This window comes from Furipterus horrens, unplaced genomic scaffold (genome assembly GCF_987537825.1).
Source record: "Furipterus horrens unplaced genomic scaffold, mFurHor1.1.pri manual_scaffold_13, whole genome shotgun sequence".
NCBI classification, from domain to species: Eukaryota; Metazoa; Chordata; class Mammalia; order Chiroptera; family Furipteridae; genus Furipterus; species Furipterus horrens.
In genome coordinates this window covers 44,541,474-44,568,328 of record NW_028327183.1, presented here as the reverse complement: position 1 = coordinate 44,568,328, position 26,855 = coordinate 44,541,474, and the positions used below count along the sequence as shown (strand labels likewise).

Sequence of the window (26,855 nt, the reverse complement as noted above, 5' to 3'; positions counted from 1 at the left end):
TTGGCCCTTGGCCAAGCGCCCTGAAATGTTTCGGGGGAAAAATGCACTGCCATGTTAGGCAGAAGCAGTTTACTCTCTCCAGAAGCATTTCACATCCGTCCCATTCAGACTTAATCCCACATGTACCCTTTGCTGCGGGTGAGGGTGCAGGTAAGAAGGTGCTTTTAACTTTCTACTGCTTTATCGTATAAGTTAAACCACACAACTAAATGCCTGAGTGCAAATAGCAAAGTTAGCTAAGTTAGCTAGCTTGCTGACTTCCGTACTGCAGGCTGTCACTGCTGAGTGAGTTGTGAAATCAGCTTAGAAGTCACAACCAGCACTAGAATACAAAATATTCTTTTTGACTGAAACAGAATAGAAAAATATCAGAGTGCATAATGATTCTGTTTTAGAAACGACTTATGTCTGTGTGGGACATGCGTACTGAGCTCTGACATAAAGCGTAGCTCACAGCCCAAGCACGGGGTCATCAATGGAGAGTCCCCAGCTGGAAAGGCACCATCTTCTTTCTGACACTCACTAGCACTGTGACCTCTTCTCTGTTTCCTTCTTATTAAAGGAAAAGACAAACTACTGTGTAAGGTCTCTCCCAGTTAAAACTATGAGGTTGGGATGAAGGCGAGAGAGAGAGTAGGGGCCTGAAAACCAGGAGGACGGGAAGGGAAGTTTCCTGCCACCTTACAGGAAGGACTCACACAGTCTGCCTTTCGTCAGCCTTGAAGGAGACCAGCGCCTTCACCCTAAGGCCACGTGGCTTTCCCTGTCCCTTCCCCAGAGCTCCCACCACCAGCAGGAACAGGTACAACCAAGACCTCCCCCTTTGCTCCCTGTTTCCTTAAAGGACCAGTGACAGCAGATGCACCTGTGCCGGTCACGCTCTATCAGCTTTGGCTACGGAGCTCATTTTGCAAAGTCCCGGCAAAGCATCAGAGTTAACAAGTGTTCTTTCCAAACTTAGTGGTTTCCTCAGTGTAAAATGAGACTGAGGTAGAGTTCTAAGTTCTCCTCTAGTTCTTTCTTTCTTTCCTTTTACCTTTTCTTAGCATTTATTTTATGATAAATTTACTCCCAAGTTTTTGTTTCTTCAGTTTCTTCCGGCATTTTTTTATCTTTTCTTTTCTGTGCAACCTCCTCTTCTGGTTCAGGACCAATCTGCTCTTTTTCAGGGAGGAGCGTCTCAGTGCGGCAGGCCTGAGAGCCGTGTGTGGGTTAACGCCGTAAGCTCTGTGATGCATCTTGGGAGCTTTGCTCACCTGGGTGTGCTCAACGCCCAGAGTCTGCACCTCAGCCCTTAAGTTCGCACTACTCTGCATTTTAAGCATGTGCAGCAAAAACGCAGCACTTTTGGGGGGCACCAGACTGCACCCAGCCCCAATCTTTGGCCTGGGCACACCTACCAACTCCACTATTGTAAACAGAATGGCACACATTGCTTCTGTAAAGTAACATCCTTTAGCTGCTTGGTGGCTTTTCAGAGACACATACCCTTGATGGCCTGGCAGTTTCCCAAGTGTTCTCCATGTGAACATGAATATTTAAAACTCTTGATGTGCATGATTGTGTGGGGTTTTCTGTGTCAAATGAGTAGTGAACCATTTTCAGAGGTCACCTCAGGCCACTTCCAGGAAGAAGCTCCTCTAGTTTTAAAACCCTACTTTAAAAACTGTCAGACTAATATTTACCGTGGCTTTCCTTTCTTATTGTCCTTAGATATTCTGCAACAAATCTGTTTTAGGAAGACAACAACATCACAGTTATTCATCACAGTGACCACAGTCTCTAAATCTTTCTTTGTTCCCTTCTAAGTAAGGTGATAACTTTCTTGAGGACATGGATTTGTTGAATATCCTTTGACTCTCCTTCCATAGGCCTTAAGTTAGGGTCTTGCAGGGAGCTGGCAGTGTGTTTCATTGGCTGCTTTGGATAACATTCAGCGGGTAATCCCTAATGAAAGCTCTTAGAAGTAGGAAAATAAAAGAAAAATGTCTCCCAGAAACAACACAGCGGCTTTGTTTTAAGGTCAAGAACAAGAGTAGGATGCCTGTTATTACTGCTACTATTCATCATTGTTGAGGAGGTCCTACTCAATTTAATAAGAAAAGTGAAGTACTGGAAAGAGACAAAACGCATGTGCATAGGAGATGATTCCAAATCTAAAACTCCAAGAGCGTCGACTAAAATTTTAATGTCAAGTAAGATGACAATTCAGTAAGTAGATCCAAAAGCAAATGATCAATACGCAAACCTCAAGCGTTTTCCCACGTACTAGAAAAGACTAATTAAAAATGAAAGAAAGATCCCACTTACAATATCAATAAAAATGCACCAAGTACCTAAAAACAGACTTAACAAAAAATATGTAAGACCTATGTGATCAAAACATTAAAACTCTTCTGAAGGACATTAGGAAGAATACACGACGTGAAGATACTGTGTTCCTAGAATGTTGTAGAGATGTCCATTCTCTTCAAATGGACCTACCAATGTAATGCAATCTATTCAAATTCCAAGAGAGTTTTTAAACAAAACCTGGCCAGCTGGTATTTGGTAAAGAAAATATGCTGGAATAGCTACAAAATGTATGAAAAAGAAGATAAAAAAGCAGGAGCTTACCTTACCAGACATCAAAATGTGTTATAAAGAAAGTGGAGTTACATAGTGATACTGCTACTGGTACCAAAAAAAAAAAAGATCACTAGATCAACAGACTAGAGTCCAAAGAGAGCCTTTTAGATCAGGAAAGAAAGAATGAGTCATTCAATAGAAGATTTTAAAACGATTTCATCTTCATGTAGGGGGAAAACAGTCAACCACACTAAAAACAAAACCAATACTAGACAGATTTTTTTAAAAATTATGAATAAAAGAAATATTATAAAAAGGACTAAAAGACAATATCAGAGACTACTTTCATGCCATGAGGTAAAGGGCTCGCTAACGAAACGCATACCCCATAAGCCATGAGATGATTGGCAGACAGGGTGACAGACTGTCAACACACATCCTGCTCCTCACAGCCCTTGCCCTCTTCTCCCCTTGTTTGTTTCCTTCCTGTTGACTTATGGAAGTCCTTTGATATTAAATATCTTCATCCCTTCAGTGGTTTTCATTGAATTTCAAAATGTCAGATATTCCTCAGTGTTGTTGTCTTTAAGCAGACAGAAGAGTCAGGCAAACCATCCTCAAAAAGCTTATCACCTCAGTGGGGAGAGGAAATAATTAAACCACATAATCAAACACAAATGTGAGATTAAACTACATAGAAATTAAATGCATTATAGGAGTTTACAGAAATTCCAAAAAAACAAAAGGCCATATGCCCCCTGGAGATGTAGAGGGTATTGTCTGGGCAATGGCCAGTGACTTCTTCCCAGAGGCCTTGGCAAGCTGCCCCCATGCTAGTCCCCAGCTCCTAGGCTCAGAAATCAGACTCTTCACCAAGAGAGGGCTCACTTCTTCCGATCGGGGTAGTCTCACCTTGTCAGTACTGCAGTGCTAATAAAAAATCGGAATGCCAAGATTATGGCCTGACCAAGAGAATTACATGTGCTCCGCAGACAACATCTGTGCCTACACGATCAGGGAAATACGCTCTGTGGAGCTAGGCCACGTGGCACACAGAAGCACAGTCAGAAGGCTGTTTGAGGAGACCAGAATTAGAACACTAGGAATCAGCTGAATCCTGTGTTCAAAAGAAAAGACTGAATGAGCTGCGTCCATGCGTCTCCCCAACAGGCACAGCCTGGCTAGTGGGCCGGACTCTGCACATCTGCTGCCTGAGCTGCCATGTCTACTCTTAGGCACTGCTAGGGTGGGCAGTGCCCATGTCAGACTCTCCCTCACCTTTTCTCTGCCTTTACTGCTGACCGACCTTCCGCAGATAGCCATTAGCAGTTACACATCCAGTCAGGTTTTACTCAAGTCTGGTAGACCAGGACGCCAACTGGTCCGTACCCATCTCTGTTCTGCTGTATGATGTGTTTGACTTGGTATTTCTCTCTTGGGGAGCCACCTTATAAAAACTTACCATATTTTTAAGTTCTCAGGGGAGGGGAATGGCTCACTACTGCCCACGCCCCAGAAGAGTGATAAATCTCACAGAAGTAGGACTACCAGGGCTGAAATAGGAACTTGAGCTGCCTTTGGGAGATTCATAGGACTTGGAGCACAGGCGGAGCAAAATAAGGGAATTTTAGATGGGCAAAGGCAGAAACAAAAGTAGAAATGGGCATGCTGTGGCTAGGTTATGGTGGGGGACTGCCATGACCATTGAAAATGTAAACAAGGTATTAGGTTGGGTTAGTAGGGTAGTCAAGACTGTCAGCTAGTTATATCACTTTTAATGTTAGCTCCTGCCTGTTGGGAAAATAAACCGTTGTGTAATTGAAGAAAAGGCACACAGGCAAGCTCCAGGAACAGGTGACTGTAAATACGACATGCTTTAGAGAGGCCTGATGCAGGATTTAGTTTGCAGTGTTGTAACTGAACCTATTTACACCATGCTTTTTACACACTGGAGAAGAAAGCTGCTAAGTAAAATAATAAATTGACAGGATCACACTTCCATCTTTTAGCCATGTCCTTTTTGCCAGGATGACATAACTACGAAGGTGGAGATTCTATATCTCTCCTCATTTCAGCCAAGGAAAGAAATCAGTGGTAGAAAGAGAGTGATTGGTAATACATCAAATCAACATCATCCATTTTGAGTTGAAGAAATTTTGCTGTCATGTCAACTCTGGCCTATCATGAGTTCTCAAAATAGCACAGTGGCTTGTTATCTTGATTTGAGTTCCACAGAGATCTCTGGGAGTGGGCTTCCTTTAAAAATCTCTGGAATATAATGTGTAATAAAATAATAAAGCATATCTCAGCATTCATGACTAAAGGAAAATATCAAGGAGGAGTAGGTGGGAAAGTGGCTTTGATTTTCAGTTTGTGGGTTCTGACTCTATTCTAAAGACAGACTGTATTTTGGGAAGCTGAATGAACCGTTGTCTTACCAAAATGAGACAGGCAATTAGAATATGTAATGTTACTACTACACTAGTAACAGTAATGGCCAAAAGGCGTTTCTTCTTGTAGCCATATCCTGGCACATTTTTGATGACCTTAAAAGAGAAAAACAAGAATTTTAAAAAACCAAAGAGATGGAAAAGATAAAAATAACTATTCTTAAGCCTGTGCTAAATAGCTAACTATCCTTTACTACTCTAAAATCCCACTCTTTCAGGTGAATGGTGAGGAGGGACCCCCAAAAAAACCCAGAATATATTTATAAAATATTGTGTATTTATCCTTACATGCTTAAACTTCAGTCCCCTTCAGAGTACTATTTGATGCAGTGCACCTATTGAGACGTTTTTTCCACTGCTCACAACAGTTTTTGAACTCGTTGATTTTGATGCCTTTTAGTGCTTCTGCCGTTTTTTTGTTTCATCGATTCCACATTGGCAAAACAAATCCCTTTGAGGAATTTTTCATCCAGAGAAACACAAAAAGTCACTCGGGGCAAGACTGGGTGAATACGGGGTGTGGGGTGCGGGGGTCATGCCGTTTTTGCCCAGAGCGGCTGAACACGCAGCAAGGTGTGGGCAGGTGCGCTTGGAAATTACCCATCAACGATGCTGAAAAAGTCTTCAAAAAAAATTCAGTAAAGCCTAACACAGTCTCTCACAACAAAACCAGCTGGTACACTCTTACAGATGGGTTTCTAGAATACTCCCCTAGTGGAAGAAACCTGTACTACAAGGGGACCGCCCTTTCAGAAGACAATTCTGGGTTTTTTGGGGTTCCCTCTTGTATAGGTTCTTAAAGAGCATACCGTATCTAACGTGTTATGCAATCTTAGTGTTAGCATTTTCTTGTGCAATTTATTTAGCTTGTGTGTTAGGTTCTCTTAGCGTTGACCCCAGGAACAGTGGCACCACTGTCTAAATGCGCAGTGTTCGCCAAAGTCACATGGCTGAGACGAGACAGTCTGGGCGCCTCTGGTCTTCCTACCTCAGTGCTTTCATGGCAGGTCCTCACTGACTCAGGCCCAGGCCTTGTGCCTCAGGAGCTGTCCTTACCTCATGTGGCTCCTGCTCTTCCTCTTCACCCTGGGCTCCTCCCTTCTCAACTTTCCATTCATTCATATTCCAATCTGCGTTGGAGATGTTTGTTTTTCGTTGCACAGTAAAAAGCTCTTTTAATAGATCTGTTCCAAAAAATAGTTTCCTCAATTTATTTTTGTAACTTGAATTGTAAAATTTAGGTTTAAGAAAGGTCCCTCTATTGTTTTTCAAATGACTCAGGGGCATACCTCCATCCTGTACATTTGAAAAAGGGACTTTAATGAATGGTAATAACATTGATTTTACATCTGCTTTTTAATCTCCAAGAAATAAGGCAGTCTGTACTGTAGTGCCCTAATGGCATCACGGTTATCATTAAAGTCTAGCTGCTTACCCAGAGTGGCTGACAATTTCTTCTCCTTTTGGCCTGAGGAGGCCTTCCCCAGCTCAATTGTCAGCTCAGTGCTGGCGTTCTTATTTCGGTGTTGTAATGCTCTTATGATAGAGCCTTCTGCATTTGTTAAATGTTCATCTGTCAAAAAAGAAGAGACCACTTTTGATAATGAAGGACTCATGGGACAGCTTTCTGTCAGTCCAAAGCCCTACATCCCAGTCAAATAAATTGGGAATCAGCAAATATCAGTGTTGTTGAGAGAGGAGAAAAATAACCCCCAACTTAAACCTGATTGGCGACACAACAAAAGGAGAAAAGGTATGTTTTTAAAGGGCATTATTGACTCAGAACATTCCATAGTGTGAGATAGAGCAACTATATTTAGGATGATTCCCTTGATCCCCAGGGGCCCATTGCCAGGTACTGAAGAAAAACCAAGGCTGGAAGACCCCACTCAGTTACACTCTGCAGATCTACTGCGATTCCTCCCGTTCATGGTCCCCATCCTGTCCTGCTCAGATGCAGAGGGAGCACAAGGCTTCCTCCCTCCACCTCTTCGTGTGCTCGTGTTCTTGCTACCATCACGGGTGAGCATGATTAAAACCCACGCACGGCTAACAGGTCTTCATCTGGACATGCCCTTCTCCACTTACCCACCAAAGCATCAGCTTGGTCACTGCTTTCATACATCCCCGCCCCCAGAACAGAAGGCTCTATACAGAAAAATAACTCTTGCTCTGTGCTTACATTTAGGCACGCATCTGGAATGTGGGTTAATAGACTTGGCAGGTTGTGTGCCACTGTGGATTGTTCAATACATCTATGGAGTAATACTTTGGGGTCCTAAAGTACAGAAGGGAAAAGGCAGCTGTTGTCAGATGCCTACTTTCCTTAACTTTCATGTCTTGTCTTCTATTTTTGGCTTTACTTGGGGAACCATCCAAAGCTTCTGACTGCATAAAGGTCAAGTGTATCATTGTGCAATTGGGTTTCCATTCCAGAAGAATGAAAGTGTTGCTGGTGAAGGTGAGGGTCAAAGAAGGAGTCGAGGGTCCCCAAAGGGGGAGCTTGTGGAGCCCCAAAATGAAAGCCAGAGACCTGGGCACTAGGTGACAGCCCTGAACACTCTCTAATTTTGTTTTTACTCTCCTGGCAAAGGAGATTAAAATGCCTATTCTGCCCACCTTTGGGGTAGAGGGGAGTAATATAATGGGCCAAAAAGTTGTATTTGAAAAATGGGCCACACACTCTTTATGTAAGTAGCACAGCGTTATTATTTATGATGCGCCCCAGATCACTGCCAGAGACCCACATTCACGCTGTCTAGGCATGAAAGCACATTTTGGAAGTTATCAAATAGGTGCCAATAAGCCTAATTTGTAGAAAAATACCTAAAAGCACCCAAGTGTTTGGTGGATAGAAAACCGTGAGCTTCGGAGCAAGTTCAGAGCTAGACAGTCTAAGAATACAAGAGGCCTCCCACCCGGTACAAGGATTTGGTAGTAGCTTCTGCTAATAAAACCAGAAACTCTCAGTTTCCAAATAAAATTTTCATTAAAAAGCATCACTCAAACTCTTTTTATAAAATTGCAAATATAAACAAAATAAAAACACATCTCTACCTGTCCAATGAGGCAAAGCACAAATGAGGCCTAACACATCCAAAACGCGTTTACAAACTGTGACATTGACCAGCAAGTTCTCATTTGGACGGAAAGCACCAAACTGAGCACAGCGTGCGCCATGTGTTCATTACTGTTAATCCCCTGCCCCCTTCCTTTCTCTTTTTCCTTCATCTAACTTTTAGCAAGGAAGCAATTCTCAGAAATATAGGGAGTTAAACTCTGGATGAATGAATAAAAATAACACGGTGACCTTATTTGTTTAAAAACTTACCATCACTGGGACAACTGTAATAGAACAACAGTTTTAAAAAGAAAAAAACAAAAACAGCAACAACAGCAAACCTTCAAAAGGTATTTCCAAAGGAAAAATACTTACCATCATCAATTAAAAATGAAAACAAATAAAATGAAAATTAAAGAATTTACCACTGGGCAATTCAGACTCACCACAAGCTGGGCGTGTCTGACAGTCAGCGGGGCAGTGCAATTTCACTCTCTGGCCGACGCGCTCAATGTTATCTCTGAATTCGCAGAGGCAGCAGGCCAGATCATGAGGGAGGACCCTATACATGGAAAGAAAGAAAATTAACTTATTGGCAGAAAAGTTATTTGAGCGGGTAGAAGAGGTGGGCAGAGGCTACCAGAGGGCTGTGCAAAGAAGAGCAGTGGGGGCTGATCACCTGAACAGCGTGGTGAGCATCAGCTGGCCATTGGTGATTCTTTTGGTAATCCTCACTGGGGAACAGGCTTACTGATTTTAGAGAGAAGGGAAGGGAGGGAGAGAGAGAAGGAGAGAAAACATCTGTGTGAGAGAGAAACTAACTGGGAATGTCAGCCAAACCCTAGGGTGGCTGGAAATGGACCCGCGACCTTTCTGTTTACAGGAAGACTCTCCAACTGACTGAGCCACACCAGCCAGGGCACTATTTGTTCTTCTTGAATATTGTCAATAAATTGAGGAGAGGACAGAAGAGTAAGAATGGCAGTGGGTATAGTATGCCTAGACTAAAGGTGATAGGCACTAGAATCGGATGACACTGATCTGTAGTTTTAATTCAGATGTATCTCCTTCTCCCAACCCAGAAGTCTCACTTTGGGTGGAGAGTACACTAGGAGGGGGAAAACTTCTAAGAAGACTCTGGATAAGTCCGCAACTTATAAATCCCTAATTGTGAGTGGTAAATGTATTAGAAATTACTCTGGGCATAAAGAAAAACATGGTGTAGTTAAATAGGAGCAGATTGCATTGGGCAAATCTGGGCAATATGAACATTCAAAAGAATAATGATAATAAAGTATAACATAATTAATTTAAAGAAGAGCACAAGAGTTCACAATGATACTCAAAAATAAAAGAGGTAAACTATTTATAGAATAATTTCAGCTAATAAATGTAGTAGGAATAATACAATTAGAAAAATAGTGTCACTTTGTAACCACCAATGTAGTAATAGATCAGACACAAATTATTACTGATGCACAGTTGGGTAAAATGTTAAAAGAGTAGAATGGTCACTGATCTTAAAGCATCATTCCACAGATTATTAATTACCAAGGGAAAAATAACTTTACAATGGGGGGAATCTGGAAAATACCATGTTCACCAAATCATCAAATTTAGCATTATAGGCCACTTGAAATGATGAGGTAGAAAGGATGCATCACCTGTGTAGTATTCTTTCCAAAATATTTTACTTTGAATCTAATCATGAGCAAACAGACAAATCCAGACTATGGGACAATTCATAAGACAACCATCTTAAGACACATCAAAAATGCCAGTGTCATAAGAGACAAAAAATAAAAAGGGTAGATAAATGTTTTAGATTAAAGGAAACAAAGATATGTGATGCCTGATCTTTGATTCGATTCTGGATCAAAACAAAACAGACATAAAAAATATTATTTTGGCAGGGGGGAGAATATAACTGGCTTTAGACCAAGGTGGGATCAATTTAACCTCCTGCCTAAAACAATTTAAAAACCAGACAAAATATATGTAACGACAGTTTTCAAGAAATTGAAATTCAGATAATGAAGGACAGTGACTCCCAAGAGATAGGAAACAAATTAAGTAAGCCCTGTGATGCATTGTTCTAGCTTACTGCTCTTGAGCTTCCAGGTCATGATGTAAGGAAGAAAAAACCCACACACAGACTGGTTAACTCCCTAGGGGATGGATATGAGAGTCGGGGGAAACCAAGGTGACTAGAATGCACAAAGCAGAATACTAGTTAAGAAAAGAGGTGCACAGACAAGCCCTCTGGGGATATGCAGACAGATCTCTTGAGTATTCAACAAAGTACTGGTTGGAGCCCGTGTGTGAAGAGTTGTTTGAGCCCAGGAAGAGAACCACTTAAAAGGATTAGAGAGAAGAATAACTGGATATCACCCAGTGTTAGGAATAGTGCCTGCTCCAAGAAGCTAGGGATTAAAAACTACGGTGTCTAAATGAAAAAGACACTGAATGCGGGATAAATCGTCGGCGGCGGCAGACGTCCGTCTCGAGAGACGATGGTGTAGCTTCTTAAGAGTCTATCTGCACCGCCGAGAATGGCTGTGCAGTCCGACTCGGGAGTGACACGGTATCTGTCTCCTCCCGTGTTGAATCGACATCTTGCGATGTCACTGGAGTGTCCTCTCCAGTGAAGCTGAAGCTACAGAGCCTGGGCAGGGTGATATGGAGGGTCTGCTGTTGCCCATGCAGCAGACCCCCCCTCTCTTCGGAGCTGAATGGTCCAAGGGAAAGACGGAGTCGATACAGCTTGGCTTCAGGTGCGCCGCAGGAGTTGCCGGTGTTGACTACAACGTCAAACCGCCTTAGGGACTCCGGCTCCGGATTTTCTGTCGGGGTTTACTCCCTTAGCCTTTCCCCTGAAGAGGTATGCCGCAAGGCAGCGGAGGTTTTTTGGAGTCAGAGTTTTCCTTCTCTGATGTGCCCTGACTGGAAGATCGAACCAGCGACACTTAGCTCGCAGGCCGACGCTCAATCCACTGAGCCAAACCAGCCAGGGGTCAGACTTTATAATGCGTATATAAATAGCACCTCTGCTCACTTGTCTTGGGCTCCCATTGTGTGCTGGGCTCAAGAGCAATCCTCATGTTTAATCCTCACTGCAAACTCGGCAGATGGGAATCATTATTCTAGTTTTACTGCTGAGGAAATGTGAGCAGAGGGAGGGATTAAGTGACTGAGGGCAAAATCCCGAGGCTGGGAATTAGCATACTGGGATCACGGGTTCAAGTGTTTGGACTCCAAAATCCATATTCTTTCCTCTTGGCCAATTTGCTTTTGACTCTTGACTCTGGGGTTGGGAATAATTCACATAAAGCCCTTCTTACAGTGCCTGACATGCTGTACATGGCAATAAATATTAGCTGTGGTGATGATGAAGATAAAGGGGATAATGATAATTACGTAGGGCCTTGTATTAATTTTGGGAAAGCAGGACAGAAGAAGACAGACATAGTCCTGGGCCTCATGGATCTTAGATCTTATAGCCTGGTATGAAGGATATATATAATAAACACATAAATAACTCCATAATGATAAATTCTGACTAGGAAGGGAAGGGATGGGTTGCTTTGGGCCATGGCGCATGGTGAGGCTTAGACAACATTTTTCTTTTTGAAATGTTGGAGAACAAGAAGGCCGGAGACCTTCAGCAATGTCACATAGCAGTTATTGAAGACGCCTAAAATATTCCCCCAAATAGGTATGCAATGCTAACCAGCTTTGCTCTAATAAAGCTCTTCACCTGAGAGGCTCAATTACATCTGCAGTGGACTCTTCAGAAAGAGCATTTAAAAGGCAGCTTCGTCCTTGACTCTTGATTCTGCATGTCAGAAGCACTTAACTCAAAAACCTCTGGATTACCAACACCAATCAAGGCATCTGCTCCTGGGCCAGACCACCCCCTGCCTGCTGCTCTGACACTGAAGGCACTTGTATCATCATTATGTTATCATTGAGTCAATTGCAGCTTGGGAAGATGAGCTCAGGGGCCCTGATATTTCCAGGCCTCCTTTCAAGGAATCGCTGCCAAGTACCTCTTCCCAGGAAACCTGCAATCTATACTTCATTTTATGACCTGAGATTCTGCTTCAGAAAAAAACAAACACAAAACTCCCCTTAATGGATTCATTGTGATTCCAAATTCCGTTGAAGATGCTAGAGGAGCATCTCATCTTACACCAACTAGGCTAGGTTCTGTCGTGGCTGCACAAAGCTGAATATTGTCAGAATTACTCTTGATGTGCTGAAATTTCCTTTGGAGCTGCCTCAGCAGGGTCAAGAGAGCCAGCTGTTGCTCCAGCACCAGCTTGGCCTTGGTCCTTTGGTTAAACCACCAGGTAAAGCAGCTGCCTGGGTTTACAGACCAGGCCATTACAGAATATACACCTTTAAACATTTCACATGACAAGAGGCTCCCTCTAAGAGACTTGCAAGGACAAAGACTTCAAAGAACAGAAGATTTTGCATGTTCTTCAAGCCCTGCTGTGCTTGTCTAAAGTTGCAATGGAGTAGGTTAAATGTGTGCAGGATGGCACGCACTGAGCTTCTGCCTAAGATTGTGGATCTCCATGGTGAGGTTCTTCTTTTCAGCATCTCCACGTCCACAGAACTGGCAGAGCAACAATGCACAGTGGGTTCCCATTCAACGTCAATGACATGTCCTCTCCTAACTGACCCACCAAGTAAGAGGTTACCAGGACATTTTGTAATAAGGGAAGAGATAAGAATCCTTGGGTGGAAGTAGCTGGGAGCCACAGTTTAGCTCAGTTTGGTGAAGTCATTTCTAATATCTATAACTTTGCATAGTAACAACTTTACTACTGAGCATGGCTCATCAGTCATCTACTAGCAATGATGTGATAATATCAGGCTAAGATTAGACAAATCAGCCACCAATGAACCAATGACATTTTTGTGAAGTTGTCATTGGACAATAAAGAATTAGAAATGCAAAAACTGCATATAGTTTTTATTGAAACTAAATGTATCCAAATTTCTAAACTGTCCTTATACACCAAAAGACAATATTGGCAAGCCAATCAGTATCAGCTCATGAAGAATAATTTTCTTGGCAAAATAAATCTCAAAGATAAGCAAACATAGATAGTTCCTATTTATAAGAAATATGCTTTGGTTCCACTTCTTCTTCTATATTAATATAATTAACATTTATTCTCTACATCCAACAGTAACCTCAGATGACAAGTGTAACATCACCCAATGGCAATTGCTATCAAAAGTATAGATCTTACTTTATTTTTACCTTCACCTGACATACTCTGGCTGTATATTGACCACTTAGGAACATTCTTCTGGCTGTAAATCCAGAACATGTAACTGTACATTTTCTGCTCATACAAACCCATTGATGAGTGCTGATTATAGAGCAGAGAAACCAAAGGTGTGCTCAAGCGCTGAGCGTTCCCCCCTCAGAGGACTAACCTGAAAATGATCCTGTCTTGCGTACAAATGAAATATTTAAAACAATGTTTTGATGCCCTGAGTCATACCTGACATGTCTGTCAATTTTTGCAGACGCTGGGAGTGATTAGATTTGGGGGTCAGTTACTTTAAGGTCATCTGAAGACCACACATGTTAATTTCAAATAGAGGATGACAAACCTGATAAGCAAAACTTTATAAAATAAAAAGATATGAAATCAACTTACTCTAATAGTTGGTATGGGAAAAACTTTTGTATTAAGTCCTGTCATCTAAAGGTAGGGAACCTGGTGTTACAAGAGATAAATTTCCTGACAAATAACCCTGATAAGTTAAGGCACCGAGAAAATGTACTGTAATGAACTACTTCAGCCACAAGTAGCACTTATTCTCGGTGAGGAGCGGGGCAGAGGGCAGGGAGACTGCGGTTTCATGTTTCAAGGAATTCATTTGTAAAGAACATAGTCTTAGGGGTTAATAATAAATCTAGAAAAAAATCTGTGTAATGAATGTGTGAGGTGACAGAGCAAGCAGGCAGGCAGGAGGTCACAGCGGCAAAGGGTTAACCTATAAAGACAATGCAATGGCCCAGAAGTGCTTTAAAACTCAATTAAAATAAAACCAGATCCTGTTAGTTTGTCCAATCCAGATTTAAGACTCATTCTGTATTATCTGTGCATATGAAAAAGGGGGCAGCGAGCGGATATTGGATGATGCTCACCCATTTTCTCAGCTACAGAAAACACTGGCTTCCAGCCCAATGAATACAATAGCCACATGCTCAAGACCTTTAATCATCTAATTAACGTAGTATCATTTTAGCAATTAGTTCAAATGACCACACATAACTTTTTCCTTTATAAGATGAAAATTGTAAATATTTTAAAAATACTTGTTATACCATGCCATTTCCTGTGCATTAAGGGCATACAACAGTAGTTAAAAACAGAAAATGACCACGAAAGCTTTTAAATAATAATGTTTAAAAATACACTAAACCAACTCTAATATGGGCAATCGCTGATTGTCATATCATTAAACTCATATGCCCTAACAAATGGTATTATAAAATTAATAATAACTATAAAAACTCTTCACAGAACATTGCTCTTCCTCCACATTTTCTCCCCATTTCCACCAAGGAGCTGAATTTTAACTTCAAATTCTTCATACTCTCCTCAAACCAGATAACGTCACAAGTCGCTTCGAATAAGTTACTAATTTGGGGGTTACAAAAATAACGTTGTAGAAAAGTGTACTCATGCAAAAGAAATGATTTCTGTGTGATTTGTCTGGTTCTTCCCTTTGGCGGTCTGTCTGTGACAGCCTCACTTGGCCTAACTCTTCATTATCATCCTGGTTAGACTCCCTTAACAGATAGGGAAACTGAGGCTGAGGGAGATTTACGACTCCGATGGAAAACGTAACAGAATGTACATTCACGATTGATCTGCTAGTAACAAGCATAAAATTTCATCTCAGCCAGAAAGGTAAGCAGATAACTATTGATCTCCTCAACTGCTTCTGAAAAGGCCTGCTCCACGTAGGAGTAAGGTAATGAAGAGATGGGGCAGTTTTATGTCCTGTAGACCAGAAGGGACAAGGCAGCCTAGTGCCATTACTTATGGGAATGACCTAAAAGACAATAAAAGCAAAAGAAGAGCAACGACAGATGTGGCCACAGAGCTGAGCTGAGAGAGATGCTTAATGTTTGTTATTTAATCGCTCCACTACTTTGTCATGAAAATATCACGTCCGTTTAACAGATTAAAAAACTGAGACTCAGAGAGGGGAAGTAACCTTGGCCCGGGATCACACAAGCCCTAACTGGCCCATAAGAATATCCCGGGCCCACGCGACTCAGAGCTGCCCGCTTCCACTGCACTCACTGTCTCAGGCAACGCTGGCCGGGCACAGAACTCTCATCCCACCCACCACAGCAGCACCAAAGCCTCTCAGATTAGCTGCCCGAGGACCCAGGGGCAAGGCAGGGCCAGCAAGGTATCAAACCCGTCATGCCCACATGTCATACCGGCAGACCCAGCTGATAAGTCAGAAAGGCTTGTTTGCAGAAGGGAAGATGAAAAGCTCAAACTCAGCCCTCTTGAGCCTGAGGAAAGGGCTCCGGCGTACCATTGTGTGGCTATCATGATCTAATTCCAGGGGGTGCCCTTCACCTAGAGCTGAGCTGTGCAAAGCTCGCTTTGCTGTTGGGAGGGGGTCTAGAGCATCCCCAAAGCAATCCTAAAATTCACCCTGCAGAAACCGCTAAGGCTATGCCACATGAAAGGGTGTTGCGATAAAGACCCGTCTCCCATATTCCCTCCATTCCCAGCCAAGGGCAGTGGGGGCCTTTCAAGTCTTCCATTGGGCATGCTCCCCAGTGCCCAGTGAAATACCTGCTCATTCCACAGGTTAGAAACACGTCTGTAACTGCAGCAGGCAACAGTCTGAGAAAAAGAAGGCCCCGGCTCCACCTACGCTGGAAACCCCGTTCCTGATGCTATCTGCAATTCTTAGGGAGCCTAGGAAATGTGAAATTGCGGTTGTTGGGTAGAAATACTGCTTTTCCCCCTCCAGTCCAGGCCCCTGGGCAGAAGTTGATTTGGTGAAGGAAGACTGCCTTATTCCCAGTTCTTATGGTTTGGGGGGGTGAAAGTTCCTAGAAGCCAGGTGGAGAGAGGGCTAACTGCAGCTGCCATATTTCCTTTCTTGTACACTTTAAGTGGTTAAGAAATGTGGCTCTAGAACACTGGTTCTCCACCTACGGCGTTTTTGCCTCCCAGAGGGCATTTGGCAACATCTAGAGAGTTTTTTTTATTATCCCTACTTCAGGCGAGTGCTTGCTAGAGGCACCTAGTGGGTCGAAGGAGGCCGGGGATGCTGCTCAGCATCCTGCAATGCACAGGACAGAGCCCCGCAACAATGACGTAACAGTGCAACACTGAGAAACCCTGGACTAGAAGGCGCTTCGACATTAAGTCCCGAATACATAGTACCAGGTGAGCCATGACTTTGAGTTTTCTGAAACATCAGAGCATGATGATCCTGATGCTATAATACCATGCAAAGATGTCATATTAATTAATTAGTGACTCCCTTCAAAAGCGTGGGCCGGTACTTAATAGATCTCGTTAGCTCATATTAGTAGATGGGATGCAGACTTGTGGAAACAATTCCCAGGGACTCAACTCTGCTGATGCATCTGATTTTTCTTGGGGGTGTGGTGGGGGGAAGTGGGGAAGTAATAACCCAATCCTTGCTTTAGTCATTCAGGATAACCTAGCACCTGTCTATATCAATATGTTCAAGATGAAAAAAAAAAAAAAAAAAAACCCTGAGAAAAAAAGATAAATTATTTATCCAGCATAAATATTAAAGAAAATTGCAAAACATAGTCTGGTGTCACCATGCTGTTGTCACAGAATCATCTCGTTATAGCTTCTGGCAAAATACTGTTGTCCTTAATATCAGTACAACAGAATCGTCTGGGATGTACCAGCCCGGGTACATGTGTCTGCTGGCTGTCGAGGACACTTAGTGGCATGCCAACCAGCTCGTCACACCGCAGTGGAAAATTGTGCATGGACAGCCTGTTAGGAATGAGCCTGAATCAGGAATAGCTTGTGAACTTCATCCGCACACAGGACGTAACTTAAAACTGGCAGTCAATCAAACATACACCGTGGCGTGCTGCAGTCAGGGGAGACCGGCTTGAGGGCCACCTGCTAAATTTCCTGGAATTTGGAGCTAGTTGCCGGGCACACCCATCATTAAAAATTAAATTATACGGCATCATGATTAAATAAACTATAAAAAACAAAGGTAAGAAGTAATCAAAACTTAATACTTCTGAATAATGTTAGTAGTTTTGACTGTGATCTATGCTACTAAGGCTGTTTATGTTTATTCTGTCTGCATACTGGAGATACACTCCCCCCACCCCTATGGTGAGCGAAACCACAACCGTGTTTCATAACTTCCCGTTGGCCACGGTGTATTTACACTGCAAATCAGAGTTTGTTGTGCTCCTTAAGAGTCTGCTGTAAGCCATTCACCGGTGGTGCACACACTCCCTACTCAGACATCGCTGTATGGGGCGGCAGGCACAGAGGGTTTTTGTTTTAGAACAAAACGTCTATTATTCAAAATTTAGCAAACTCTTTACTGCAGCTCCATGGGCTCCTAGGTAACCAAGAAGTTTAATAAATCTGTACCATGGTAATTAAACACTATAAATAATTTATCTGCTGGAGCTTCCTGGTTGGTCCGTGAGGCCCTTGCAGAAAAGTGACCCATGCTTTCTTTCTGAATAAAGTTGGCCAAACAAGGGCAGGGAGGGGTGTCCGTGGAAAGTGGGTTTGCTCTCAATAATGGACGATGCCTCACGCTGGGGAGAGGGGTCCTAGGAGAAGCGGCTCCTAGCAATCTGCTCTTTCGTCTGCAGCGCTGCGGAGGCGAAGGTGCTGCCCCGAATCAGAAGCACAACGGCTCACTTGTGAGCAGATGTCCCTCACGCGGCAGGCAGCGCTCTTTTAACACAGCTGAGCAAATGTGCGCTGCAAGACAGGCCCCCCTCTCCGTGACCGAAAGAACACAGTAGATATTAATTTAGCAGGTTGTCAAATAATGTTTGAAAGGGGGATTTATGAAGTAGAAAAATCACGCGGCGAGGCAAAATGTCTTCCCAACCAAATGGGGTGATGAAAGGGGGTTCAGCTCCCAGGGAAGATGAAGTGGAGTCTGACAGATCCCCACTGCCACAAAGGAAGCTGGAAAGGGGCTACCCAAGGAGTCAGAAATAACCCAGGGGGCAGGCCCAGTGCAAAGCCATAACTTAACATCCACCACCCAACCGGTGTCTTTCACTGAAAGGCAGTTTGATTCTAAGTGCTCGTGGGTGGAGGGGGCTTGTATGTGTGAGGCAGGAGGGATATATGGGAAGAAGTAAAAAAAAAGAACACAAAACAAAAAAAAAATGAGAATTATGGAGACAAAAATGGGAGTTGTAAATACAAATAAAAGGGAATAGGTAATAAGAGAGAATCAACTCAGTGTAGTTAGATAGTTAAAGGAGACCTGGCCTGAAAACAGACAACGTTCCCAGCTTCTGAGGGGCGTGTGTGCGCGCGCGCGTGTGTGCGCATGTGTGCACGCACGTGTGCACACCAGGGTCATAGACAGAGCACTGGAACGGGAGTCCAATCCTGGTCTGTCACCAACTACTAGGTGACTGTGGACACATTTACTCACGGGTGTGGGCACGAGTATGTGCACTTTCACAGACAGCTAAATTTCCACAGTCAAGTGACCAGAGATGGGATGAAAGAAGGAAAGTCATTAAAATGAGTATTGCAATTTGGTTGGGCGGAGTGCCCAGCTTCTCAAGGACTTTGCTCCTGTAATTATCCCTCCGTCTCTCCAGCATCATTAATTATTCTGTTTACTGGTTCAGTCAAAGCAAGAGATACATCTTCTCCAAAAATGGGGGGAAATGTTGACTCCTCTTTACTTACTACGAAGTTCTGAGCTCTTCTTACTTGCTGTCTCACTCCTCCCGCTCTCTGCCAGCAAGTTTCTGTTCCCCCTCTTCCCACTAAAACTACACAGCAAGGTCACCACCGGTGATGCACACATTCTCAGGTCCAACGGTCAATTCCCAGCCCAGAACCATATGGCACAGCTACCTTACTCCTCTTCAAACATGCTTCTCACTTGAATTTTGTGATGCCTCACTCATGGCTCCTTCTTGTCATCCTTTGCTGAATCTGCCTCCGCCTCTGACCTCTAAATGTGAGCAACCCACAGTTCAGACCAAAAAACACCTTCCCACAGGAGGTAATCTGATGAATTCAACTGACCCCCCTGGCTTTAAATACTATCTATATGCTAACAATTCAATCTCTCTAAAGTCCCCTTCCACACTCCAGATTCATATTTCCAGCTGTCAACATCCCGTTACATGTATAATAAACATCTCAAACTTCATATATTTAAAGAGGAGAAGGGGGAAAGCGCACGAGAGAGAGACAGACAGACAGACATTGATTTGCTGTTCCCCGTATTTATGCATTTGTTGGTTACTTCCTATATGTGCCCTGACCAGGGACCAAACTCACATCCTTAGCAAACCGGGACAATGCTCTAAACAACTGAATACCTGGCCAGGGCATACACTCCACATACTTAAAAAGAAAACTTTCCCATCTACAGCCTACCCAAATGTGCTCCTCCACAAGGTTTTTCTACCCCAGAATGGAATACCATTTATACCATCCAGATGCTATGCACTTCCTCACATACCGTCTGTAAGCTCTACCTTCAAAACACATCCAGGACGGCCCTATTTTCACCACCTGTACTATTACCTTTCTAGTCTAACCCACCCTTCCCCTTTCACTAATAAAGCATATCCTGACGGATTGCCTCACGTCCTCCCCCAGCAGCTGACAGTCCACTTTCCACACAGGAACCAGAGTGGCATTTTCTAAAACATTATGTTCTGTCACTCACAAGTTTTCAATAGCTACCATCACACTTCTTTGACCATATCCCAACTACTGAGTCAGCTCCTTGGGAAGTCAATGCCTAACTTCAGGCAGCCATGCAACTAATATTTGATGAATAAACAAATGACTAGTGCACTTAAGAATCAAGACATCTCTAGAAAGAAAGATGAGAACCATTTCATCCAGATGGTCTGCCTACAAGGGTAATATTCTTACTTTATCCTTCAGGCAATCAATCTCAGGCCTGGAAGGGAAAACATGACATCACCTGAAAACATCGATATGGCAGCAGGATACCGAACAGACTAGAGATAAGAAAAGATTCAAGACAGAGGGATCAGTTAGAAGATGATTATAATAACCTGAGCACAAGGTAATAATGTCTGTATTTACCTATTATGATGGTAATGAAAGGAAGAGAGGTAGGACAGACAGAAGCGACACCAGGAGATACCTGACAGGACTTAAAAACCATTAGTGTAAGAGATGTCACGGTTGACCGGCAGAATAGAATAAAAAGAAAGAAGTCATAAAAGTCAATTTCAGAAAAGAACAGGAAGGACAATCAGAGGTCAATGCTGAAGGAAAAAACTGGGGAGCCCTGCTCACAGAAATGAAAGTTAAACCCGCAACAGTAAATCAAGTGTCCTCCTTTTCTTTCCTTTTTTTTTTTTTTTTTTTTAAGGAAAGTACCTTCCTACTAGATCGTGCTGGGTGGGGAAAGCTTCCAAGTTCGAGCCCCCAAACCCCGTTCACCTGCTGAGGGACCTTGGAAGACTCAGGTCCGCCTCTCAGGACCCCGGCGGCCCCACTTAGTAAGAGAGGTGCTCTCCCTGTGCCAACAGCGAGCCCGGCTCCCGCCCCGCCCGCGCTCACCGCCAGGGACGGTCCGGATGAGGGAGGCGTGCCCGGGGCAGTCGGCCGGCGTGACCGAAGCTGGGGCTCGCCAGGATCGGACCTGGCTTCAGGCGCGGCTGGGGCTCGGGAATCGCGCACCGCAGACGCGCGGGGAGCGGCACCAAGAAGCACGGGAAGCCCAGGCCCAGGGTGACGCCACGCCCGCGGCTCCGAGGCTGCCTGTCGGAGGCGGCAGTGGAGGCCCTGGTGCTCAGCGCCCGCGCCGCGCGGGCTTGCCGCTGTCGGTGTGGCCCCGCGTGCCCACGTGCACGTCCACCCGCCGCCCTGCCATTAAGTGTCTTAAAGTAGATAAGACCTTCCCAGAAACCTAGGGGTACAGCATGCCAGCAGCGATATTTAAGCAATATATGCCTGTAAGGAACAGGAGGAAGAGAAGGTAACAATGAAGAAATGAAGAATCACCGAGGCATAAGGTAATAACCAGAGATCATGTCTACTGAGCCTTCTTCAAAGGGCTGAGTCCATATCCAGGCTCTATCACTAGTTAACTACAGTGAGAGAGGCCAATGACTTGATTTCTCTAGTTTCAGTTTTACCATTTATAAAACATAAACAAATTCCTGGCGAGGTAGCTCAATTGGTTAGAGCATCGTCCAGATACAGCAAGGCTGCAGTTGGATCCACAGTCAGAGAACACCCAAGGAAACAACCAATGGCCCTGGTTGGTGTGGCTCAGCTGGCTGCAGTGTCATCCCATACAATGAAAGGTTCCAGGTTCAATCCCTGGTTGGGTCACATACCTAGTTCGCGGGTTCAATTCCCCGGGTGGGGAGCCTACAAGAGGCAACCAATCGATGTTTCTCTCTCTCTTTCTCCCTCCCTCTTTCTCAAAGCAATGAAAACTGTCCTCCAGTGAATAAGGAAAGGAGGAAGGGAGAGACAAATAAATAAGGGGAACAACAAATCGAAGATTCTCTCTCTAAAATCCATAAAAAGTTTTAAAACAAAGATGTGCATTAGTTGCTATTTTAACAATGTAACAGTTTACGAGATAGTATTTTGTAGTTTCTAAATGAGTTTCAGCTTATCTCATCTAATGCCACAACCACCCTGTGAAGATCTTGTTATCCACCTCCTACAGCTGAGGAAACAAGGCTAAGAGAGGTTGAGTCTCAGTTTATGAGTGGGAGAACTAGCACGGTATATACCCTAGCTCTTCTGCACGTGGTAGAGTGGCAAAGAACACAGGATCTCGAGCCAGACTTCCTGGGTTCAAATCCAGCTCCACCATTTGCTAGCTGTGACTGGAAGCAAATGATTTATGTATTACAGATATTACTCTTCACAAGGGGATATTTATCTTCCTTAGGCAGAAATAAGCAACCACAGAGAAATCCTGAGGTGAAGACCATGGGAGATGCTTTGGTTTTTTTCAGGAAAGAAAATAACCTACTAAGGGTAATGTGGTCTGCAGATGTCCTATTGAATCCTCATACCCAACCAAACTAAGTTCTTACCTGTTAAGCCTCCCTGTAATCTTATTAAAGTTCATCTACATTTGGTTTTTAAAGTCACTGGATTATATTCACCACTAAGGTCTCTTGTAACTATAAGATGATATGATTTCATTCTTTGCCTTTGAATCCATTACCTTTCTTTTCTTTTTGGGGGTTCTTACCCACCAAACAAGTATAAACTCTCCCTCCTCTGGGTCTCACAGTATTTTGTTAGTGCCTCTTTATGACAGTACACATTCTTCAATATAAACACAGAATCCATTCCCTCAATTAGATTTAAACTCCTTCAGGGCAGGCACTTCATCATCTATCTTCATCTTCCTCAACCTCAAATACAATGCAGGCCAGCGCTTCGTAAATATTTGTTAAATGTGTAGTGATTTAATAATGATTAAATGTGCAGTGATTTAATAATACAAATATACGAAAATTACAGTGGGTTATGGTTTCCAGACATTTCAGGGCAGTTATCACTTGATGATTATTCATCTCCACAGCACTAAGCAATATACAGTGATTGTCTCCCTATTAAGGAATATTGACTTAAGCCATTTTTTAAAAGGACACAAAATTTAAAATAAGAAAAAAATACAGGGGGAAAGAACGGGACAACTGTAATAGAAAAACAGTTTGAAAAATGTTTAAAAAATACAGAAAATGATTTTTACAATATATCTTACATATATTAAATACATGTAAAAAACACAACGAAAACAAACAAAAAAAAACTTACCTTGATTCAGCTGAAACAACAAAGCTTGGAACGATGAGGACACAGGCGAGCATCCCGCAATTTCTCCATACAAATGAAACACCAGAAAACTTCAGCAATGCTCTGAAAATAATTAAAGATGTAAAGTCCACCAGATTAGGCTACTGAATCAAGAGTAAAAAGCATGCTTAAAATAACTCACCTGATAACATTTTACTTCTAACTTTATTCCATATCAGGACTTGGTCAGTTAAGGTCCAGGGTACCTGAGAACATCTAAGCTTCACAATGGTCCTATTCTAAGGAAAGGCTATGACATGCAAACAGGCAGACTTACGCACAAATATCTTCACGGAAGCAGTAATTAGAATGGCAAGAATCTGGCTAACCCAAATGTCCAAATATTAATTAAACTGTCTCAGTTAATTTACAGTCACTGCAAATATTTAAGGAATTATTTAATGATATGGGAGGAGGGGGCAGCCCATGTTTAACAGTAAGAAAAAAAAGGAACAAATGGACTTTTTACTTTTTCTGTAATTTTCCCAAAGGGGATGAATTACTTTTATAATATTGTAAAAGTTTTTAAAAGATGTATGTCCTAATAGCAGTGTACTTTGGTCAAGAAAGAAACGAATTCAGAATCCAGAAATGTGAATTTCTGCCCTGATGCTGCAACCAAGTAGCTCCTTACTTGAGCCTATTGCGATTTTTGGTGGCAGCTCTGCCAATGTTTAGGGAAGAAGGAAAGATCATGTAAATAGAAGAAACACTGTTATCTTTGCAAGAAATCTCATGTGAATCAACTTAGGAAGTAACTGACAAGAAAACAGATATAACTAAATGTAAGTTCTTACATATTTTAAGTTTATTATTGCGGTACATTTATTTTTCCTCCATTGTAGGAGAATGTAACTCTCCTAAAACCAAGGTAAAGTTATCAAACCTTTATAATATCTTCACACAAAGAATTAAGAAGAAAATCCCTGGAGTCTAATCATGACTCTGCTGGGCCAGAAAGGACCTCTGACGTGCAGATGCTGGGGGGGCCGGGAGGTGTGGACAGTAAGACCATTGGATGGACTAGTTTCAAGTGGGGTGCCCAGTGACATCGCTGCCCTTACTAAGAAACAAAAATTTACTTAGTATTTGAAAGGTTCAAAATTAGACATTATACAGTTATTTCCAATAACCAATCCTTTAAAAACAAATGTTCCTAGCCTTTACGTAAATACACACATTTAAAATCACAGCTTACAAGTGTCAGATATAAATAGTTGTCCTAGCAAACTACAGCCAAGCACCCGCTCACTCACAGGAAAGGCAGAAGTATAAAACTGCACCGCTGGGAGGAATGTTTATCCGTTCGGAGGGAGAGCTGGATCCGCGCAGGAACTCGCAAGAACTGGTCGCGGGTGGAAGGGCACGTCCCCCTGATGAGTTTGCAGTTGTGCTGTGGGAAGGACGCCGCGTGCGCACCGTGCGGAGACCGCCTGAACACGCCGGGTACGCACCCCGGCCGCGGGAACGGTCCGAGCGCCGGCACCAGAGCGCGGCGGAACCAGCACGACGTCCTTCGCACCCCGCCGGCCCTCCCCACAGCCGCGGCGGCCAGTCGGGCGCCCGACCAGAGAGAGGACCAGGGCCAGGCGACCCGACTAAAAAGCCCTCCCCGAGTGGCAGGGGCAGACCAACCACCAACCTTCTCACACCCCCTCACCTCCACGCTCTGTTCGTCCATTGCCTCCGACTCCCGGCGGGGCTCGGCGGCCGACGGAGTCAGTGATCACACCTAGTGGGTGCCGGCCCGAGGCCGCCGCTTCAAACTGGCGCGGAGAACCACCCGGTGTCCACGTCAGAAGGTCCCAATGACCGCCCCACCTGCGCGCCCCATCGCTTCTCCACCGGCTACCCCCACTTCGCCGTTTTCATCCCCGTACCTACCCTAGGGCGCACTCGGAGGGCGAGCGTTGGCCGCAGCTCCGTCCTCCCGCTTCAGCTGCCGTTGGGGACCACGAGGCAGCCTTGGCCCACGTGATCCGGGCCCGCTGGCGCGCGCCTAGAAAACGCCTCAAAAGCCCGAGGCGCTGGTCCCCGGCGGAGAAGGCGCGGCAGGGCATTACAGCCAAAGGTCACCAGGGCAGGTGGAGGCGCGGCGCGTGCGCGCAGGACGCAGCGTTGGGGGAGCGCCGCCGAGAGGCTGTACCTAGTTCCCGCGGTGCAGGCCGCGCACACGAGATTTGGCGGTTCCCTCCTGCGGGCTTGCGTGCCTTCCACTCCGGGATTACGCAGGGAGCAGAGAGCGTCGCCATTGGCAGGGGAAGGGGCGGAGCCTCACCGCCCTCCAACTTGCCCGCCGAAGACCGCAGCTGCCGGGATGCTAGTGCGACTCTCGGGTGACATCTGACCTACTGTTTGTTTTGGTGCAGCTGGTGAGCTAAGAATTCTTTTTACATTTTAAATGAAAGAAAGAAAGAGAGGGAGGGAGGGAGAGAGAGAGAGAGAGAGGGAGGGAGAGAGGAGAGAGAGAGAAGGAAGGAAGAGGAAAGAAAATATTTGGTGATACATACAAACTATATGAAATTTACATTTATCTCTAAGTAAGTTTTATTGGAAGACAGCTTCACCCATCCATTGTCCTGTTGTCTGTGGCTGCTGTAGCATTATGAAAGCAGAGTTGCTGCAGATAAGGTATGGTCTGCAAGGCTGGAAGTATTTACCATCTGCCCTTTTACAGACAAGTTTGCCAGCATCTAATTTAGTACACGTCCTTCCCTGTGAGCAGAGGCGATTAAGGGGAGATTTTGCCTCTCCTCTAAGAATGAACTGAGGAAAGGTCAGAATGTGTTCTGTCCTTGATGCTGTGGATGTGATGGCTACTTTTTGGAATTCTTTCTCTTCCACAAGTCCCAACCCTGACTTTCCCTGTCTACCCCACCCTTTACTCCCAGGTCTTTCCAAGGCAAACAGCAGAGTGTTAGCTAAGGACCACTGTCACCAACCAGCGGTTCTCTGCAGGCTAAAAAGAGTCACCTCTAAGATTATCGAGCCATTGTGTGGCATAGGGGTCCAAGTCCTTGGGGCACACACCCTGCAGCTCCACTCTTCTCTCCTTACAGTATAATTTAGGGATGTTGAGGGGAATGTGGTCTTGCTTTATCTGTTAATTCCTCGGAGGAAGTTCTGTTCAGAATGAATTGTCTTGAAATGTGTAATAAAGTTACCTATCAAGACCACTTTTACAGAGAGATTTAAATGTGATAATAAGAATAAAAGAAAATGAAGTGACATTGAGGGCGTCTCTACTTTTATAACAGCCCTTGGTCTTCGCTGTTAAGCACACTGTAAAATGACTTTTATACATTTATGGATTGAAATGGTTCTGCTGAAATTTTAAGTGTTAACATTGTTCAAACTTCCATTACTGACACCTCTCACATTGTTACAAATGGTTTTGTATTTGACATTTTGATCATACTAACCTGGGACATTTTGTGCTGAAGCTCTCATTTCATGTGATTGGAAGGTTCTGCTTATTTTGATTTCAGCACCTTTCAACAGGAAGCCACTGTGTTATGTTTGCACATCTTACCCTGATGCATTCTATAAACTGATTGTCGTACAAGGGGTTTTGCAGAGATGGAGAAAGTGTACATGTTTTGTCAGATTAGTGTGGTTCGTGGAAAACAAAGATTCTTTTTCCCTACCTGGTTCCTTACTTTT

The 26,855-nt window shown here is 43.8% G+C and overlaps 1 protein-coding gene and 1 long non-coding RNA gene across 2 annotated transcripts in view; one reads left to right on the top strand and one right to left on the bottom strand.

The window, feature by feature from the left end:
• Positions 1–26,855, top strand: part of ELSPBP1 (epididymal sperm binding protein 1) — a 223,699-nt gene that overhangs the window by 152,551 nt on the left and 44,293 nt on the right. The window lies entirely within an intron of this gene.
• LOC149994898 (uncharacterized) lies at positions 24,058–25,208 on the bottom strand. The gene is made up of 3 exons (XR_016507759.1): positions 25,077–25,208; positions 24,853–24,958; positions 24,058–24,585 (listed from the first exon to the last, which is right to left on the bottom strand). It is a non-coding gene; the product is annotated as an uncharacterized LOC149994898 (long non-coding RNA).